An 18,202-nucleotide genomic window follows, 5' to 3' on the forward strand; every position below is an offset into this window, starting at 1 on the left:
GCCTGGAGAATCTTATCTGGGTCATTAAGACCTTTTTTGTATAGTATTTCCGTGTATTCTTGCCACCTCTTCTTAATCTCTTCTGCTTGTTTTCTTTAAGAGATCTCTAGTCTTTCAATTGCTTTCTTCTAATTCTTGGCATTCTTCACTAAAGAAGGCCTTCTTATCTCTCCCTGCTATTTTCTGGAATTCTGCATTCAGTTGGTTATATCTTTCCCTTTCTCCCTTGCTTTTTGCTTTACTCTTGGGTAAATACTTAAGAATAGGAAAATTTTTTCATCATAGGTATATTTTTGTAGGTATATGGCTCAGACAGTAAAGCATCTGCCTGCAATGTGGGAGACTGGGATTTGATCCCTGGGATGGGAAGATCCCCTGGAGAAGGAAATGGCAACCCACTCCAGTACTGTTGCCTGGAAAATTCCATGGACTGAGGAGCCTGGTAGGCGACAGTCCATGGGGTCGCAAAGAGTTGGACACAACTGAGCAACTTCACTTTCATATCATATTTGTAGTACTTAATCGGATGGTGGATAGATTTCACAATAGAACCTTAACATGGCTGACTTTCCTAATTAATGTCCTTATCAATATGAATATATGAATTTATTAAGCTAACAAAGTAAAATATACCTGAAAGACAATTATTTATTTTTAGGATTTTTTTTTTTTTTTTTTTTGATCATGCCACTTGGCTTGGATCTTAACTCCACTTATGGGATCTTAGTTCCCTAACCAAGGATCAAACCTGGGTCACCAGCAGTGGAAGCCCAAAGTCCTGACCACTGGACCACCAAGGAATTCCAATAGAATTACCTACTTTTAGACACAGACTGCTTTTAAGTGTCAAAGGCCTGGGGTTGTGATTGTTTTGTTCATCACTGCATCTTCAATACCTAGCACTGTTTATGGTACAATCTGGGTATTCAGTATATATACACAATAATAATAGGTTTTATTATTGCCTTATATAGTCTGACTTTAGGCTCTTTAGAATCAAATGGAAATTGATTCCTGAGTCTGAAGCCTCTGGGCTATCTCACAATTTTCTAAGCTCCTCACCTTGTTTCTTTTTTTATCCAACATATTTCTATTACTCAGTGAACTCCGGGAGTTGGTGATGGACAGGGAGGCCTGGCGTGCTGCGATTCATAGGGTCGCAAAGAGTCGGACATGACTGAACGACTGATCTGATCTGATCTGATTTCTATTACTTCTGGCTGTTAAACCCCAGTATGCTATGAAAGAGGTGACTTGCTTCCTCTTCCAAAATCCTGCTTAATTTCAAGCACTTAATGTTATCCCCATGGAATAATACATGGACAATGCCTGAGATCTTTCCCTCGTGGTGATATTTTATCTTTTTGATTTGTTCGTTTTCTATTTAAAACATTTGACCATAGTGACCTGTGACAGTTCTGTTCTCCATTACTGTGTTAGTCTTCATGCATGCTCCTCTTGCAGTTGGAACTTGTGTCTTTTCTGGGTTGCCTCTTTCTGATGAAGGATCTCAGAGGATGCACATTTTGGTTGTCAGAGCTAAACTACTCTCCATATGTACTACATAGTGAATCTGGAGGGATTAAGTATCAGTTTACCGAATGCATTTTGTTTTTCACAAAACAGCAGCACATCAGTGTAGAGTGATTTGTTTAAGGCTGAAAGGACACCAGGAGAAGATATTCTTCACCAATTTTGCCACTTTTTTTCTCTTGAATCTTTTAGATATATGGGCTTCTCTAGCGCAAGAAAAATAATTTTATAGAAAAGCTGTTTCCTCCCAGTCATGTAGTGAGAGATGATTTTTCCTTCCTTATATGATTATGTCATCATGCTTCACACTCCTTTCTGGTACATTTCCAAGAGGAACTATTTTTCCCTTTTCTACCCGGTATGTCTGTATCCTTTCTCGTTTACCCTCTCTCCTTTTTCCATTTCATACCAGTTCGTATTCTCATTATCCTCTTCCTGACTCACTGATTCTTTTGTGCTTATATATTTTCCTGTCCTAGCTTGGTCATTTCCCTCCTATCCTGTGATTACCACGAACCTAAACATTTTTGGTATGAAGATTCTGATATGAACTGAGGCCTTTTAAGACACTTTTTCTAGCAAATAAAACCTCACACTTTATTCAAAGGTGTGATTTTTGTGTATAACTATTAACAACTTTGCTCTCTTCCCAATTCTTAATTGAAAACAATGATAACTACCATAATTAAGTCCCTAAGCCTTCCTCAGTGATCAATGCAAAGAAATGGAGGAAAACAATAGAATGGGAAAGACTAGATATCTCTTCAAGAAAATTAGAGATACCAAGGAAACATTTCAAGCACAGATGGGCTCGATAAAGGACAGAAATGGTATGGACCTAACAGAAGCAGAAGATATTAAGAAGAGGTGGCAAGCATACACAGAAGAACTGTACAAAAAAGATCTTCATGACCAAGATAATCATCATGGTGTGATCACTCACCTAGAGCCAGACATTCTGGAATGTGAAGTCAAGTGGGCCTTAGGAAGCATCATTATGAACAAAGCTAGTGTAGGTGATGGAATTCCAGTTGAGCTATTTCACATCCTAAAAGATGATGCTGAAAGTGCTGCACTCAATATGCCAGCAAATTTGGAAAACTCAGCAGTGGCCACAGGACTGGAAAAGGTCAGTTTTCATTCCAATCGCTAAGAAAAGCAATGTCAAAGAATGTTCAAACTACCACGCAATTGTACTCAGCTCACATGCTAGTAAAGTAATGCTCAAAATTCTCCAAGCCAGGTTTCAACAATATGTGAACCATGAACTTCCAGATGTTCAAGCTGGTTTTAGACAAGGCAGAAGAACCAGAGATCAAATTGCCAGCATCTGCTGGATCATTGAATAGGCAAGAGAGTTCCATAAAAACATCTATTTCTGTTTTATTGACTATGCCAAAGCCTTTGACTGTGTGGATCACAACAACTGTGGAAAATTCTTCACAAGATGGGAATACCAGACCACCTGAACTGCTTCTGAGAAATCTGTAAGCAGGTAAGGAAGCAACAGTTAGAACTGGACGTGGAACAACAGACTGGTTCCAAATAGGAAAAGGAGTACATCAGTTCAGTTCAGTTCAGTTGCTCAGTCGTGTCCGACTCTTTGCGACCCCATGAATGGCAGCATGCCAGGCCTCCCTGTCCATCACCAGCTCCCAGAGTTCACCCAGACTCACGTCCATCAAGTCAGTGATGCCATCCAGCCATCTCATCCTCTGTCGTCCCCTTCTCCTCTTGCCCCCAATCCCTCCCAGCATCAGAGTCTTTTCCAATGAGTCAACTCTTCGCATGAGGTGGCCAAAGTCCTGGAGTTTCAGCTTTACCATCATTCCTTCCAAAGAAATCCCAGGGCTGATCTCCTTCAGAATGGACTGGTTGGATCTCCTTGCAGTCCAAGGGACTCTCAAGAGTCTTCTCCAACACCATAGTTCAAAAGCATCAATTCTTCGGTGCTCAGCCTTCTTCACAGACCAGCTCTCACATCCATACATGACCACAGGAAAAACCATAGCCTTGACTAGACGAACCTTTGTTGGCAAAGTAATGTCTCTGCTTTTGAATATGCTATCTAGGTTGGTCATAACTTTCCTTCCAAGGAGTAAGCGTCTTTTAATTTCATGGCTGCAGTCACCATCTGCAGTGATTTTGGAGCCCAGAAAAATCAAGTCTGACACTGTTTCCACTGTTTCCCCATCTATTTCCCATGAAGTGGTGGGATCGGATGCCATGATCTTCGTTTTCTGAATGTTGCGCTTTAAGCCCACTTTTTCACTCTCCACTTTCACTTTCATCAAGAGGCTTTTTAGTTCCTCTTCACTTTCTGCCATAAGGGTGGTGTCATCTGCATATCTGCATATCTGCATATTGATATTTCTCCCAGCAATCTTGATTCCAGCTTGTGTTTCTTCCAGCCCAGCGTTTCTCATGATGTACTCCGCATATAAGTTAAATAAGCAGGGTGACAATATACAGTCTTGACGAACTCCTTTTCCTATTTGGAATCAGTCTATTGTTCCATGTCCAGTTCTAACTGTTGCTTCCTGACCTGCATACAAATTTCTCAAGAGGCAGATCAGGTGGTCTGGTATTCCCATGTCTTTCAGAATTTTCCACAGTTTATTGTGATCCACACAGTCAAAGGCTTTGGCATAGTCAATAAAGCAGAAATAGATGCTTTTCTGGAACTCTTTTGCTTTTTCCATGATCCAGTGGATGTTGGCAATCTGATCTCTGGTTCCTCTGCCTTTTCTAAAACCAGCTTGAACATCTGGAAGTTCACGGTTCACATATTGCTGAAGCCTGGCTTGGAGAATTTTGAGCATTACTTTACTAGCGTGTGAAATGAGTGCAATTGTGCAGTAGTTTGAGCATTCTTTGGCATTGCCTTTCTTTGGGATTGGAATGAAAACTGACCTTTTCCAGTCCTGTGGCCACTGCTGAGTTTTCCAAATTTGCTAGCATATTGAGTGCAGCACTTTCACAGCATCATCTTTCAAGATTTGGAATAGCTCAACTGGAATTCCGTCACCTCCACTAGCTTTGTTTGTAGTGATGCTTTCTAAGGCCCACTTGACTTCACATTCCAGAATGTCTGGCTCTAGGTCAGCGATCACACCATCGTGATTATCTGGGTCGTGAAGATCTTTTTTGTACAGTTCTTCTGTGAATTCTTGCCACCTCTTCTTAATATCTTCTGCATTTGTTAGGTCCATACCATTTATGTCCTTTATCGAGCCCATCTTTGCATGAAATGTTCCTTTGGTATCTCTGATTTTCTTGAAGAGATCCTTAATCTTTCCCATTCTGTTGTTTTCCTCTATTTCTTTGCATTGATCATTGAAGAAGGCTTTCTTATCTCTTCTTGCTATTCTTTGGAACTCTGCATTCAGATGTTTATATCTTTCCTTTTCTCCTTTCCTTTTTGCTTGTCTTCTTTTCACAGCTATTTGTAAGGCCTCCCCAGACAGCCATTTTGCTTTTTTGCATTTCTTTTCCATGGGGATGTTCTTGATCCCTGTCTCCTGTACAATGTCACGAACCTCATTCCATAGTTCATCAGGCACTCTATCTATCAGATCTAGGCCCTTAAGTCTATTTCTCACTTCTACTGTATAATCATAAGGGATTTGATTTAGGTCATACCTGAATGGTCTAGTGGTTTTCCCTACTTTCTTCACTTTAAGTCTGAATTTGGCAATAAGGAGTTCATGGTCTGAGCCACAGTCAGCTCCTGGTCTTGTTTTTGCTGACTCTATAGAGCTTCTCCATCTTTGGCTGCAAAGAATATAATCAATCTGATTTCGGTGATGACCATCTGGTGATGTCCATGTGTAGAGTCTTCTCTTGTGTTGTTGGATGAGGGTGTTTGTTATGACCAGTACATTTTCTTGGCAAAACTCTATTAGTCTTTGCCCTGCTTCATTCCGTATTCCAAGGCCAAATTTGCCTGTTACTCCAGGTGTTTCTTGACTTCCTACTTTTGCATTCCAGTCCCCTATAATGAAAAGGACATCCTTTTTGGGTGTTAGTTCTAAAAGGTCTTGTAGGTCTTCATAGAACCGTTCAACTTCAGCTTCTTCAGCGTTATTGGTTGGGGCATAGACTTGGATTACTGTGATATTGAATGGTTTGCCTTGGAAATGAACAGAGATCATTCTGTCGTTTTTGAGATTGCATCCAAGTACTGCATTTCAGACTCTTTTGTTGACCATGATGGCCACTCCATTTCTTCTGAGGGATTCCTGCCCACAGTAGTAGATATAATGGTCATCTGAGTTAAATTCACCCATTTCAGTCTATTCCAGTTCACTGATTCCTAGAATGCCGACGTTCACTCTTGCCATCTCTTGTTTAACCACTCCCAATTTGCCTTGATTCATGGACCTGACATTCCAGGTTCCTATGCAATATTGCTCTTTACAGCATTGGACCTTGCTTCTATCACCAGTCATATCCACAGCTGGGTATTCTTTTTGCTTTGACTCCATCCCTTCATTCTTTCTGGGGTTATTTCTCCACTGATCTCCAGTAGCATATTGGGCACCTACTGACCTGGGGTTTCTCTTTCAGTACTCTATCATTTTGCCTTTTCATACTGTTCATGGGGTTCTCAAGGCAAGAATACTGAAGTGGTTTTCCATTCCCTTCTCCAGTGGACCACATTCTGTCAGATCTCTCCACCATGACCCGCCCGTGGGTTGCCCCATGGGCATGGCTTAGTTTCATTGAGTTAGACAAGGCTGTGGTCCTATTGTGATTAGATTGACTAGTTTTCTGTGAGTATGATTTCAGTGTGTTTGCCCTCTGATGCCCTCTTGCAATACCTACCATCTTACTTGGGTTTCTCTTACCTTGGGCGTAGGGTATCTCTTCACGGCTGCTCCAGCAAAGCGCAGCCATTGCTCCTCATCACTTCATAGCAAATAGATGGGGAAAAGTGGAAACAGTGAGAGACTTTATTTTGGGGGGCTCCAAAATCACTGCAGATAGTGACTTCAGCCATGAAATTAAAAGATGCTTACTCCTTGGAAGAAAAGTTATGACCAACTTAGACAACCTATTAAAAAGCAGAGACATTACTTTGCCAACAAAGGTCCATCTAATCAAAGCTATGGTTTTTCCGGTAGTCATGTATGGATTTGAGAATTGGACTATAAAGAAAGCTGAGCACCGAAGAATTGATGCTTTTGAACTGTGGTGTTGGAGAAGACTCTTGAGAGTCCTTTGGACTGCAAGGAGATCCAACCAGTCCATCCTAAAGGAAATCAGTCCTGATGTTGCAGAAACCAGTACTCTAGACACCAAGCACACACTCAGAGAGTTGGAGATCTCAGATTTATTATGCCGGTGGGCCCAGAGGAGTTAACACCCCAAGCTCTGAGCCTGGAACAAAGGTATTACAGGGTTTTTATAGACAGACTGTAGTGGGCAACACTAGATGTTAATAGGCTGGTTTAAACTAAGGGTTTTTGCGTGCTCAGGAACAGCAGTCAAGATGGGGAGAGAGATGCCTGGCCTTTATACAGACAGCCATAATTAAGCAAGTTCACAGGGGCCAGATGATTGCAAAGAGCAGAACAAGAGTGAGTGAGATAAACTCCAGTTCCTAGTATTCCAAGTCCCCACTTTCTGAGATTATGTGACCTAAGTGATCTAGACTTTGCAAGGGGCAAGCTGAGTTACAGAGACAGAAGGAGAAGGTTATGTAAAATTTAACTTTTTCTCTTCACTGGATATTCATTGGAAGGACTGATGCTGAAGCTGAAAGTCCAATGCTTTGACCACCTGATGCAAAGAACTGACTCATTAGAAAAGACCCTGATGCTGGGAGGGATTGGGGGCAGGAGGAAGAAGGGGACAACAGAGGATGAGATGGCTGGATGGCATCACCGACTCAATGGACTTGAGTTTGAGTAAACTCTGGGAGTTGGTGATGGATGGGGAAGCCTGACGACTCAGTACATGGGGTCGCAAAGAGTTGGACACGACTTAGCGACTGAACTGAACTGATATGTCAGGTACTGTTTAATCACTTTCCATACATTATTTCTAATATTTTCAAACTTTTTACTCGATAAGATTATGTTGTGCACATAAAGGATGAAAGGTTCAAACAGTAACAATAATATATCCAAGATCACTCAGCAGAGGTAATATTAGAACTCAGAATTATCTGACACCAAGTTTTGTGTTCGTCTCATGAGATTATATAATCTTTAAAACTAGGTTTTTAGGAACCTAAATGGTAGAAGCATATTTCTATCTCATCACTTCTTTATAAAACTTGAATAACCTCAAAGACATTTAAAAATAGTACAAGTTTCATGGAAACTTTCTTCTGAACTGTAGGCCAACACAGTCCAATAAAGCCTTCTGTGATGATGGACATCTATATCCATGGTGTCCAATGTGGCATCTGCTAGCCACATGTAGCTTGAGCACGTGAAATGTGACTAGTATGCTGATGCAACTGACAAGGGATTAATCGTGCAGCTCAGTGTTAAAAAAACACCAGTCAGAATAGCCACCATCAAGAAGTCTACAAACAATTAATGCTGGAGAGTTTGTCGAGAAAAGGGAACCTTCCTAACATTGTTGGTGGAAATGTAAACTGGTGTGGCCACTATGGAGAACAGTATGGAGGTTCCTTTAAAAATAAACCTATCCTATGATCCAGTAATATCTGGGCAGACATCCAGAGAAAAATATGGTTCAAAAGGATACATGTACCTCATTGTTAATTACAGAGCTGTTTACAATAGCCAAGACATGGAAGCAACCTAAATGTCCACTGACAGATGAATGGATAAAGAAGATGTGGTACATATATATACCAGCCACTGGTATATATCAGCCACTGAAAAGAATGAAATAATGGCGTTTCCAGCAACGTGGATGGACCTGGAGATTATCATACTAAGTGAGATAGACAGAGAAAGACAAATATCATATGCTTATATGTGAAATTAAAAAAAAAAAGAATACAAATGAACTTATTTACAAAACAGAAACAGACTAACAGACTAACTAAGTCATGGACTTAGATAACGAATTTATGGTTAAGAGGGGGGGTGTGTGACTGGAGGGGAGATAGACTAGGAGTTTGGGGTTAACATACACACACTGCTATATTGAAAAGAGATAACCAACAAAGGCTTATTGTATAACACAGAGAACTCTGCTCAATGTTCTGTAATGACCTAAATGGGAATGTAGTTTGAAAAAGAATGGATACACATATGTTATAACTGAATCACTTAGCTGTATACCTGAACCTCATTCAACACTGTTAATCAATTATAATCCAATATAAAAATTAAAATTAAACAAAGAAATGTGGCTTGTATAACTGATAAGCTGAATTTATAACTTAATCTTAAATCATTTATATTTAGTTTTAAAGAGCCAAATGTGACTACCACATTAGATAGGGTAGCTATAGGATATACAAGCTTTCCTACAGTTGTTTCCTATTGTAGTAGTTTTACAGCATTGTTTTCCCACTTTTAGATCTTCCTGTTCCTTTTAGCCACTTTGAAATCACTGTAGAAGGGCAAAATAAATTATTAGAGTCTTTGATTATAATCATGGTCATGGGTATTAGTGGAAATTATGTTTAAATTTTAATTCCTAAGAACAATACTATGTCATCACAATACATCTTTGCTCTTGCCTAGCTTCTTTACAATGAATGTTAATAACTTAACACTTTTGTCTTTAATTGAGACTTAATTTGCTTCAATGTGTAATGTAAAGGTTTTCTTTAACACTACTAATTCATGGCAGGTTTTTTTTCTCTTTTTTTTACTCCATGGCATCATCTCTTGCTCTCTTTATGCTTTGTACTCATGCATTTAGTATTTAAAGCTGAAAAAGGCTGAGGTTATGTACTCTACACAGTGGATATCATCTCTATGCCATGCAATTTATATATCAAAACATTAAAGAAAAACTCAAAATGAATTGGGAGTAAGATGTTATTCACACACATTTTTTAAAAGAAGCTGTTCACAAAACATATCTGCTTGGGAACTTCCTTGATACATGTATCTGTGCATGTGTGTGGGTACATATATATTTATATATTTATATCTGCCTAACAAACCAAAACACACAATGAAATCTGTTTGTAGTACATAAAAACAAAATTATGTAAAGATGTAATGTGGACCCATATAGTATGTATCCATCTTATTTTTACAATAACATTTATTGTTTGATTTTTTTGTATTATAAATCATTATCTCACCAAAAGTAATCCTCTAAAGGCTCCTTTAATAATGAACTCCCATGTTTTATTAAAAAGAGATTATATAATATTTGTGGAGTATATCCATTGCCTACATATAATACATCTGAAATTATTTTGATAAGGGCCAATTTGGGATATAGTAACGAGCAAACCAGAGTTGTTTCAAGGAAAAGTTTATACTTGGGAGTGTATAACACAATCTCAGCTACAAAATGAAAGTCTCTGGGCATTGAGAACTTTGAATGTATAGGCATTTGTTGTCCACTAATGTAAGCTGTGCATAATTTTAAAAAAAATCACTTTCAGGGACATACAATTCTACTGATTACACATAGATTTTTCAAGGACATTTCTCCACTGTTTCCTCCCCTGGAATTCTTCCCTTAGGGTGTGAACCAAGTAAGAGGAAATGAGCCTTTAATAAAACTTAAAAACAACTACTCCAGTTCCAGCTCGCTTTTTGTTTTCAAAAATTTCATGACCTATAAAAGATAGGGGGAAGAGGTGGTGAAGCAAATGTCAGAGGAAAAATAATAGTTATTTAGAGTATTATATTTCTCTTAATTTAATAGCACCATTTCAAAGCTTAGACACACTTTATTTATAACCAAAAAGTACATTTTGTAGAGAATGCTGCTGAGAATACTTTCTGCTGGACAATTCATTCAAGCTGGTTAGCCATAAGCTTCTATGTGTCATGAATTCTCCTCGAACAGGTAAATGTGATAGAGGTATTTTACCCACATGTGGGATAACACCAACTATCTTTCTCCTTTTTTGCGTAAGTACATTATCTTCAAGTAAAATTTATTTTAAATTATTCAAAATTATAAAATCATGCTACTGTCACATGTAAGAAACAACAGCAAATTATGTTCAAGATTTAATATTCACCAAAAAATACTACCATTGTTTTCCATTTCTACAAGACATGTATTTGTTTTGTCACTGTATATAAAATAATTTCTACTAAAATGTGTATTTAGATATTGAGGAGACCCATTTGAGGCTTCCCTGGTGGCTCAGATGATAAAGAATCTGCCTGTAATGCAGGAGACCTGGGTTCGATCACTGAGTCGTTAGAAATCCCCTTGAGAAGGAAATGCCTACCCACTCCAGTATTCTTGCCTGGTGTCTGGTGGGCTATATCCCATGGGGGTCACAAAGACCTATTTTGGTACTCTTGAAGTCCACTACTACTGTTTCATTTTAACTTTTTTATCTCCTTGATAAATAGCCTGACAGAGAACTCAGTATAATAAGTCACTATAATTAGGAAATTATCACCATAAAATTAGCTAAAATAAGAACTAGAATAGTTCTTAGAGATTTTCTAATACAAGTCATTTTATAAGACATTAAAAATAGAATTTGTATAGGTCAGGCACTAATTATAGTTACCATACATTGACCTTGGGATCTGAACGTTTTAAACAAGGCCTTTCATTAAATCACTTGTCAGTTCTAGGATGAATATTATAATCACCTCAATTAATATACAAGGAAATTCAACTTCAGAGACCTAAATGAAAGAAAGAAATCAATAGGCAAAAACAAGAGAGGTAAACATCTGTTATGCATGATAAGCAAGAAGAAATTAAATTTCTAATTATGATTAAAAATGATTTGAAAGATAAAATTGAAGCTCTCTTGCTTTCTGAGTATTCCATTATAAAACCTTTTTGGTCTCAGACAACTGATTTTCATGTAAAATAAATGTATAGAGCAAACAAAGTTTAAGTATGTGGTGGTTGTTCGGTCACTAAATCATGTCCACTTGGGACCCCATGGACTGCAGCACGCAGCTCCTCTGTTCTCCATTATCTCACAGAGTCTGCTCAGATTCGTGCCCATTGAGTTGGTGACACTATCTAACCATTTCATTCTCTGCTGTTCCCTTTTACTTTCAATCTTTCCCAGGATCAGAGTCTTTTCCAGTGAGTTAGCTCTTTGCATCTGGTGGCCAAAATTTTGGAGCTCCAGCATCAGTCCTTCCAGTGAATATTCAGGGTTGATTTCCTTTAGGATTGACTGGCTTGATCTCCTTGCAGTCCAAGGGACTCTCAAGAGTCTCCAGCACCACAGTATGAAAGCATCAATTCTTTAGTGGTCAGCCTTTTTGTAAAAATTACTATGGCATTAAAATCCTCTCAGTATAATAGAGGGGATTTTTCCTTGTTACATTAACAGATTTAACAATATTATTATTAATAAAATCTTGCATTTTTATTTGCCAAATGCACATGGCATATCATACTTTGTAAAGTTATAGGTTTTTCTTTTACTAACCAAATTTTGCATAGCCTGTCAACATTTCTTGAAGTTACATTCATATCCATTCTCTTATTTAATGGCTCAACAGGTAAAGAATCCACCTGCAATGCAGGAGACACAGGAGATCTGGTTCCATCCTAATTCCTGGGTCAGAGAGATCCCCTGGAGGAGGAAATGGCAACCCACTCCAGTATTCTTGCCTGGAGAATCCCATGGACAGAGGAGCCTGGCGGGCAACAGTCAATAGGGTCGCAAAGAGTCGGACATGACTTAAGCAGCTTAGCAGCAGCATACAAGAGAAGTAACTAAAGCAAAGATAATGAATCAGTTGTAAAGGCTCCCAGAGATGTCTCAATGATAAAGATTTATCTGAAGCACTCAATCACCAGAACAGCTGTCATCTAAGGGAGGATGATGTTGGCTTTAGCCCTCCTAACTTCAGTGTCCAAGCCTGTTCATGAATATGCATGTACCATTAGCACAAAATTTCCCCAGTTTTGCTGTTCAGGGAGACACTGCTTTAGGGAAGATCCCCTGTGTTCTCCTTAGTTGCTGGAAGTAATAAATCCTTCCTTTTCCTGCTCTTTGGCTTGGTTATATCTTGTGGCCTGACCAAGGGGTAAACCCAGTTTTTAGGTGACAAGACGGCTGTAGCTCTGTGAAATCCTGTAAATGCTAGAATTCATCAGCTTTGCTCTGGAACACAGACTCCCAGACTAGGTGCTCTAGTTTTCCCCAGAAACTATATAGAATCACTTTAGAAAAGAACAGCCCTTTTTGCAGGATGGAGGAGTAGGGGAGTAGTGGTGGAGTAGGAGTTGGGAGGTGGTAGAACCTGCTTATCTGGTTTTCAGGTATTCTTAGGTTGGGGGACTTGTTGGGAAATTGGTATTGAACTGCAAAAATGTATTTACAGTCAATCAACTTATTTTGATTCCCACATCGCTTGTATTTTTACTCAAACCAAGCATTTTTACATCCCAAGATTCTCTGAGGTTTGATGAGACAGAAACTTGATTCCTGGAGGCCTCATCTAGTATTTCTGTCCTATTTCATTAGCAACCACTTCATAGTTCATTTCAATCTTTCACAAAGTTTGGAAATTCTTTTCCCTTCTTTTTGGATCGTTGTAGACTCAAACGCAGTTGTAAGAAATCATAAAGAAGGATCCCATGTACACTTTACCAAGTATTTCCCAATGGTAGAGCATTATAATCAGGATATTAACATTAATACAATCCATTGATCTTATTTAGATGTTCCCAGTTTTACATGCATTCATGTGTATGTGAGTGTGTGTATGTGTGAGTGTGAGTGTGTGTGTGCTTATTCCTTTGCGATTCCCTCAAGATTCATCCAACCTGCATGTTGCAATGATTTGTTCCCCCTTTTTGCTGGTTTCTAACATACTGGGAATTTGAGCATCAACTTATTAAATGTAAGTTTAGAGAGCCATGGAGAATAGGAAAATTTTTAGTTTTAATAAGAAAGAAATTGGTTTCTAAAATTTAAGATAAATTTTGCCATCAATCCTAAAAGTTTTAGAATGAGTTTTTGAATGATGGCATTGCTCAAGAATGAACACTGATAATTGCAGGAGTCTGTATTATTGCAATAAAAGCAAGTCATGCCATGTTAAATTAGTTTTATTATTAAAATATGTCCAGGTTGTAAGACCTTCAATATTAACAGTGATTGTATCGATCCAAGATCTGTCATCCATCAAGGATCCATTTCTGAATTCTCTATTCTGCATAATAGGTTTGCTATTCTACTCCTGCATGGATGTGACAGTTGGACCATAAGAAAGGCTGAACACTGAAGAACTGATGCTTTTCAACTGTGGTGTTGGAGAAGACTCTTGAGAGTCCCTTGGACTACAAGGAGATCCAACCAGTCCATCCTAAAGGAAATCAGTCCTGAATATTCATTGGAAGGACTGATGCTGAAGCTGAAGCTCCAGTACTTAGGCCACCTGATGTGAAGAACTGACTCATTAGAAAAGACCCTGACACGACTGAGCTACTAACAACCACAACAACATTCTACCCTCAAATCAAAATTTTACTGTACTGAATACAGCACATTATAATGAGCCACAGTATCTTTTAAAAAAATATTAGCTATTATTTATTTATTTAAAATTCTGGTCACACCCATGGCATGTGGGATCTGATTTCCCTGACCAGAGATCAAACCTGCAACTCCTATAATGCAGAAGGAGGAGGAAGGTAATCTTAAGCACTGGACCACAGAGGAAGTCTATCATAATATCTTTATATGTCCCCTAAGCTAATTTTTCTTCTTAAGTGTCTTGGCTGTTTTTAGCCCTTTGGTCCTTCATATATATTTTAGAATAAATTTGCCATATTTATTAAAGAATGCCCTTAGGAATTTTTAAGGAATTAAAAAACATGTCTGAAAAATACATGTATGTTGAAAATTAACATCGTTTCCGTATTGATTACTCCATCTATGAATATGTTGTATCACCACATTTTAAAAGTTTTCCTTCACATCCTTCAATAAATGCTATCATTTTTCATATAAATTTTTCACAATTGTTTTTCTTTTCTGCATTTTGTTGCTATTAATAACTTGTCTTTTGCAGTTTTAGTTTTTTAGTTTGTGGTAATGTAGACAATCATACAATCTATATAAAAATATAGTTTCATTTCTATCTTTCCAGTTCTCTTACATCATATATTTCTTTTTCTTATGGTATTGGCAAGTCTGTGCAGTCCAATGTTGAATGCAAATATTGATAGTGATCAGATTCGTCTTGTTTCTAAAGGGAATGTTTTAAAGGAATTATAAAGGGTGTGCTTTAGTATTTCTTCATAATTCTAACTGAATTTTTTCTTAGTTCATACTACATTTAAAGTTAAAATGAGTTTCTTTCTTTTCTTTAGACTATGTCATCAATATCTTTATCCCTTTTTTGGACAAGTGAGTCATCTGAATATTTTAGCTCATTTTGTACCTTTTACTTAGAGACTATGTTTTCCTACAGACTTTTAGTTCTGTCTTGATTTTTATCCCAATAATTCAATAATTTAGAACTTATTGTTATTATTTTCATAATATAAACATTTGGGTTGACCCACATATTTGCCAGTTTTTATATCAAATTTGCTCTCTAGAATGATTTTCTTTCTTTCTGATCTTTATTCTTTGGTAATTCTTAGAATAATAAAACCACTCAATTTCTGTTTTAAACTATCTGTAGTTTAATTCTATCTTTGAAAAATGGGTTCACAGTATATCAGTTGCTTGGGTACACAGGTTATTTTTTCTCTTGAAATATCTCTTGAAGATATTATTTCATTGTTTCTGGTTTCCACTGGGCTGTCCAAAATACTTTTGAAACTGAGGATTAGATTCATTAAACTATAACTTGCTTGTCTAATAAACAGTAAATTATAACCTACCCTCACTAACCAAGCTCACCTTAATTGTTCTTGCAAACTGTATACCATCCAGCTTCACACAGCTTCTTAGAGAGTATGTCACAAGAGTCCTTTAACTGTCCCAGATAGATAACACCTCTAATGTGTGGGCCAGAATACTGATTGCCTAAGTTGTTTTTCAGCAACTTGGAACTAGTTCTAGCCCAGCTCAAGTTAATCTAGACCACTCACCATTCAACTGGACCTATGTAAATGTCCAATGGATAATGTCAGAGGGCCAAAAACTCCACCCTCGGGTTACATTAATGCTGCTATTTTCTGAACATGTTGCATCCTAGGTAATGTAGATAGACTTGTAGAGAGCAGCAATTACTTCACTTTTTCCTGCCTTCAGTCACCTTCCCCTGAACCTCTGACTACTCTGTACTCTGCCTGTAAATATCCCGAGCCCCTCACCTTTGGGGAGGTGGATTTGAAGTTTGTTTTCCCATCTACTTGCTTGGCTGCCTCTTGAAAAAACCTTTGCTGTGCATTTGGCTTGCTGCACATCAGACAAGCCTGGTTTAGTAACACTTTCATCTTCGGATTCCTTGGAATTATTTCATTCCCTTATTAAACAAATATTTAATATGAGCCTGTTATTAAGCCTGTTGTGCTCTTAATAACATTGTATGTGTGTATACATATACAACATAATAAGTGTGTATGCTCAGTCATGTCTGACTCTTCGCAACCCCATGGACTGTAGCCCACCAGGCTCCTCTGTCCTAGGGATTCTCCAGGCAAGAATACTGGAGTGGGGTGCCATTTCCTTCTCCAGGGGATCATCCTCACCCAGGGATCAAATCTGTGTCTCCTGTGTCTCTTGCATTACAGGCACATTCTTTACAGTCTCAGCCACCTCTGTAAGGAAGAACAAGCTTCCAAATGTGTTGTACGACTACTGGGGAATCCAGATCTAAAGACTGATCTTATGAAATAACAAACAGTAGAAGAAAAGACTTAACAATTTTTTTATAGATAAAAAACAATTTCCTGTTTTGTCATTACAAGCCATGATATTTGAAAATGGCATAGACATAAATACTCACTTCTGTAGATCTCTGCCAAGAAAAATATGAATCTTTTACGAAGCAAATTATATGCACAGATAAGAGCAAAAGTTACACACATCTGTTTACAGAAAAGAAAAATATTCCTAGGTCATAAAGTGCTAGAAAATAAATTTCTTCAGAGTTTTTTTTTTTTTCCTTCAGAGTTTTGACTGGCTTCTGAACATCTGCAAAAGTGAAAACTGGGAGAAAATCTAGATAATTAAACATGAAACAATGAAAGGAAGTCTCAAACTGTATCCCAGCCTTGAGATGGAGTGAGCCCAGCTTCCGCACAGAAGGCATTTCCACCAAACCAGACTCATCTACTCCACTCATCTGGTTTGTTGTTTTAGATCAAATGCAGTCTATATAACTCTTTACAAAAATATATCCATGTTTGTAATTAGTGTGTATTGAATCAGGTAGCCTATAATACAACATGTGCACTTAAAAATAATGAAGGGACTTCCCTGGTGGTCCAGTGGCTAAGGCTAAGCCTACATGCTCCCAATGCAGGGGGACCTGGGTTCAATCCCTGGTCAGGGAAGTAGATCACACATGTCACAATTAAGAGTTTGCATGCTGTAACTAGAGATCAAATAAATAAATACTTTAAAAAACTAACGATTGACAAATCCCATAAGAATTTAGAATTCAGAAGTATTTCAACATATTTTCATCCTGATTATGTTTTTCCAGAAATAATTTTTTAATTTTATGTTTTTATAAATTCTGTCAAAAATATTGAAAAGTAAAGGTAACTATTAAAATGTGAGTCCCTTTTTTTTTGTTTTTCCTAAGCAAAAAGATGAGTATCTTACTTATTCAATTATATGGAAATAAACCTTAGCAAGAATATTATAGAAATGATGACTTTTCATATTTGCACAGTGGAGTCTCTAAATTTTCTATAACATTCCATTATTCTCCTTTAGGTGGCTATATTTTAATTTCAAATGCATTTAAAACTGATGCAAATATATAAAAATTTTTTTTTCTAGTTACTTTTTTTTTTTTAAAAATATAAATTTATTTATTTTAATCAGAGGTTAATTACTTTACAATATTGTACTGGTTTTGATGAGCAGAAACAACCTAATTTTAGAGAATCAGGACTGTAAAAATTTATACGGGATCAACTTCATATTATGGTTTTTCAGATTTTCCTAGAGCTACTTAGGAATATATGACAGTTTTCATGGAGATGATTATTGCTTCACACTAAATCATATTGTGATGACAATTGGGATGAATGAGAATTATACAAGAGTTAATGCTAGAGTTGATCAAAGATGGAGGAAACCAGATTCTTAACAGTTTAGTGGTTATAAGTGGTATGGCACTGTTATTCCTTCTTCCAATGCCTTCCCAATGCTCAGAGAACCCAGTTTAAGTAGTAAAACTTGCGAAGACTCTTGAAATTTTAACTAACTTATGTTTCCTGAGATGTCTCATGTAATTCTTTCTCAAAGCCCACTTACCCACTTTCTGGATAGTGATATCCAGAATAGCCACAGTGTTGTCATAACTCCTCTCTTTGTTGATGTTGCTTTCTGTCTTATTCTTTCTCCAATTGGTACAATTATTTTCATACCGTCATACACAGTACCAAAGTCATCACTTCATCATGAAGAAAAACA

The sequence above is a fragment of the Bos mutus genome, chromosome 9, assembly GCF_027580195.1.
Source record: "Bos mutus isolate GX-2022 chromosome 9, NWIPB_WYAK_1.1, whole genome shotgun sequence".
NCBI classification, from domain to species: domain Eukaryota; kingdom Metazoa; phylum Chordata; class Mammalia; order Artiodactyla; family Bovidae; genus Bos; species Bos mutus.